General features: G+C 43.9%; 1 long non-coding RNA gene across 1 annotated transcript; it reads left to right on the top strand.

Moving 5' to 3' along the window:
- The first annotated feature begins 1,399 nt into the window (after positions 1 to 1,399).
- On the top strand, positions 1,400 to 4,063 carry LOC310835386. Its single transcript, XR_014559624.1, has 3 exons — positions 1,400 to 1,951; positions 2,198 to 2,346; positions 3,065 to 4,063. It is a non-coding gene; the product is annotated as an uncharacterized lncRNA (long non-coding RNA).
- The last annotated feature ends 333 nt before the right edge of the window (positions 4,064 to 4,396 follow it).

The raw sequence follows: 4,396 nt of genomic DNA, 5'->3' as shown, positions 1-4,396 counted from the left end.
TAGGTAGGAACTTTGCTGAGCGGGTGAACGGGAAACAATACTTAACTCAGGAAGCAGTCATAGACTCATGGAATTGTATCTCTCATATAATAATCACCCCAGTAAAAGTAAGATAGTGCTATATAAACAAGGCTTCAGATTGTGATGTTGTTGTTGTTTAGTCGTTTAGTTGGGTCCGACTCTTCATGACCCCATGGACCAGAGCTCGCCAGGCACTCCTGTCTTCCACTTCCTCCTGCAGTTTGGTCAAACTCATGCTGGTAGCTTCGAGAACACTGTCCAACCATCTCGTCCTCTGTCGTCCCCTTCTCCTTGTACCCTCACTCTTTCCCAACACCAGGACCTTTTCCAGGGAGTCTTCTCTTCTCATGAGGTGGCCAAAGTATTGGAGCCTCAGCTTCAGGATCTGTCCTTCCAGTGAGCACTCAGGGCTGATTTCCTTAAGAATGGACATGTTTGATCTTCTTGCAGTCCATGGGACTCTCAAGAGTCTCCTCCAGCACCATATGCCTGTTGTCTTTGTCCATGGAGTTTTCTTGGCAGGGATACTGGAGTGGCTTGCCGGTTCCTGCTCCAGGTGGATCACGTTTGGTCCACTATGACCTGTCCATCTTGGGTGGCCCTGCACGGCATAGCTCATAGCTTCTCTGAGTTATTCAAGCCCCTTTGCCACGGCAAGGCAGTGATCCATGAAGGGGCAGATTGTGATAGTACTAGGCTAAAACAAAACAAAACAAAAAAAGATTAGAGACCACACTTGGAAACTTATCACACATTTTCAAGTTGCAAAGCATCATATGTATGTACAAAAAATAGTTGCTGGCTTAGACTCCATCTGCACTATACACTTGAAGCAGTATTATACCACTTTAAACAGTCATGGCTTCCTGCAAAGAATCATGGGAGCAGTAGTTTGTTCTGCAAGTTGTTCTGCAAGTTGTTAAAAGACCCCCATTATCCCCACAGACCTACAATTTCCAGAGTTTCCTGGGAAGAGGGACTTATTGTTAAACCATTCTGAGAACTGCAGCTCTGTGAGGAGAATAGATGCCTTGTCTCCTCTACTCATCTCTGCAAAGAACCTGCTCCACAGAGATTGTTCCTTCCCTATTTCACTTCGTTGTTGGGGCTTGATTCAGGGAACCTAAGGCCAAAGTACATGAAGACAGTCCTCTATTTGAAAGTCTAGTTGACAGGCTGCCTGGTCTAACTAGCAGGAGCCTTAAAGTTGTCCCCCAACACTTAGCACCAGGGCAGCAGATTTCCATTGACTCTAATAACGGAAAGTAACTGCATCCTATCTGAACAACAATCATTTTGCTGGTTATAGAATAAAAGTCCAGTATGAGCAATATAAGGCCTACGTTCATTTTAACCAACAAAATATCCTTATCTCTACAAAATCACTGGCCCATATGTTCTGGATGGAATCACCAGTTTAGAATGGGAAACAGTAATACAGCGACTTGTTATTTTGTTGTAAGGTTCTGGTATCACTTGTCATCCCCGACAGCAGCAAAGGAGAAAAGATCAGAGTAATATTGGACTATATCCAGCACTGTCCTTTCACCGCTCTTTGATCCAGTGAAGGGTTTTGTGAATGCAGCAGGATGAGAGGAAAACTTCCACCAATTTCTTCCTTTCCTCTGCAACTCCTATGTGGAAACAGATGAGGGAGGAGAATAGGGTTGCTGCAGAAGGAAGGGGAACCATCACAAATCATCAAACCTCGCCTCCAAACATTGAGCATTACCAAGACGCAGAGGGATGAAGAGTGCAGAGTTCAGTGTGGTGCTGGCACAAAAGAGACAATGTACCGCTCCTTTGTCCCACTCAGCTCCCTGCACCTTGCACCTTCCCCTCTCCATAAACAGCAGTGGCAATCGCCAACAGGAAAAGAGACACACAACCCTGCCTTGCCTGTGCCACCCCATTGGCACGTCTGTTAAAGGTAAGAGCCATACAGAGGGAGAACAGGGGCCTTAAAGTTTCCTGCTAACAGCACCTGGACCGCAGACTGAACTGGCTCGCAGGTCACCAGGCTACAGCCTCTGCCAGTATGGTGAGATGCATTGTATTTCTTCTCTTTTTAAATTATAGCGGTTATTTGTAAATTTGCATCCATCTGGATAAATCAGCACATACGAGCTGTCATTCTGTGCCCTCTTTTGTTCTCTCTCTTTTTTTTTTTTGACAGCGTGCAAGTGGCCACCCTAACAACTGTTGATTAGGGACTCTGAAGTATAGTCCCCACAAATAAGCGGTGGATTTGCTGCAAAGTCACAATACAGAAACGTTTGGAAATTCTCCAATTACCTGTGGAAGACTCCTACACAAGATAAAAAAGTACGATGCTTTTTTCTTCAAACAGCTGTCATTGTTTCATAGATGTGGGTGTGAAGCCTGCAAACAAACACTGTGTAAGGAGCTGGTTTAAAGGGTTTTTTCGTTTCTTTTTAACATACAGAGCATGATTAAAAGATAAATGTTATTCCTCATTATAAGGAAGAGGTAAACTGTAAAGTCCTTCAAAAGCCTAGAAGCAACCAAAAAGCTGTTTTACATAGCACGACCCACAAAGTTAATAAACTATAACATCAATACATTTTTATGTTATGTTATGTAAGGAGAAGGATGAAACAGTTGCATGCTCATAGTGCAGGCAGATCAGGAGAAATTGGATGCTTGCTCAGTTATTAATTCCTCATTCAGGAAAGTCAGGTTGCTGGAATGCCTTAAAACTGTAGCAGCTAGTTACCAATTGCTCTCTTCCCAACCTTCCATTCCTGGAAAAGATGCTTGAACAAGCTTGTACTAACGTCAGGCACTCTAAAATACGCATCAGCTTTCTAGGCTACTGTCACTCTGGGCTCTAGCCTGAGTATGTATGTATTAATTAATTAATTAATTAATTAATGCCCAACACTTCTTTGTAAAGGAGCCCAGCAACTAACAAGTGGAAAAGCAATAAAAACAATCCCAGAGACTGTGCTTGTGGTATTTGTATGCGATTGTCAACCAGACTTCTGCAGTAAAAATAATCCCTCCTGTTTTCAATCTGCAGGGAGAGAATTGCTGTTGTAACCAAAATAGCACCGCCCATGAGCAAGAGAGAAGTATCAGCAGATTCGGGGGAATATTAAGGTCAGCTGGAATTCATAATATTATAAAAACCTCTTCCAAGTTCAGCAAGAATGCCTTCCCTATAATGGACACCTGAAATAGATACCTCACTCTGCTTCCCAAAGTGAAACTCCCCCAATTTCAATACCTGAAGTGGGACCTCAGTTTGTTGCAGGATCATGATCTAGGCCCATGGGGCAGGGCTGTGGTTATGTTCCATTCAGCCTTGGTAGAGGCATAGTGAGATACAGAGCATGTCAGGGGGAAGTGATGAAAGCAGCTTTTCTGTTTTGCACTGACAATGCTGGATTCCCATTGACCATGGATCGTTCTCTCCTGGGAACCTCAATGTTGCTGTGGGAAACACACCAGAGGGAAACAGAATGGTGGCATCTCAACAGGGCAGCAGGTGAGCATCACTTGGCTGCCCTGCATGCACAGGCCACATGGATGTGAGCTGCAGGAGGACCATGGGTAGCCAGGCTGCCTCCCTTGTCCCAGGAAGAAGGCACTTGTCCTGGACAGGCATGGGTAGAAATGTGGCTTGAGAAGATAAGTCTTGACAGATGATATGGCACACCCAACGCATTACATTGAATTGTGGATTGTCACAACATTAAGCACTCAGGCCAAGAGTAAATGAAACAAACACACAGCAACAGCAGCAACAACACCAGTCAATATGAGGTATCCTGAAGTCTACTGTAGCAATGGTGTTTCTGTGTGTGTAATTTTTTTGAATAAAATAAAAAGAAATTGAAAGTTGATTTCCTAAAAATGAAATAAAGGTCTGCCGCTTTTTGTTATCCTAACCCAGGCTTCCTCAAACTCAGCCCTCCAGATGTTTTTGGCCTACAACTCCCATGATCCCTAGCTAGCAGGACCAGTGGTCAGGGATGATGGGAATTATAGTCTCAAAACATCTGGAGGGCCGAGTCTGTGGAAGCTTCTCCTAACACAAAAAATTAAATATTGTAACCCTAAGTTAATACCTAGGTTGGGTGCCCCAGAGTCCCCTGATTTCCACACCTATGCGCAGGTGGCAAATAAATGTTAAAATAAGGAGAAAGAGAAGAAGATGAGAGCCTGTTCATGGACCCAGCCAATCATAGGCATGGTTACTTGGCTGTATGTTTCTTTGTGTGCAGCTTAGGTCTAGAGATATCATTCACTTTAACAACATAGGCACATGGGCACAGTTTGGTGTGAAACATTTTGCTGTAGGCCTCACATGTTGACTGGGAACATGCTACTGGATCTTGTGATTTCATTA

The sequence above is a fragment of the Podarcis gaigeae genome, assembly GCF_964106915.1.
Source record: "Podarcis gaigeae genome assembly, chromosome: 2".
Classification (NCBI taxonomy): domain Eukaryota; kingdom Metazoa; phylum Chordata; class Lepidosauria; order Squamata; family Lacertidae; genus Podarcis; species Podarcis gaigeae.
The sequence above is the reverse complement of the archived record's forward strand: the minus strand, read 5'-3'. Positions and strand labels throughout refer to the sequence as shown.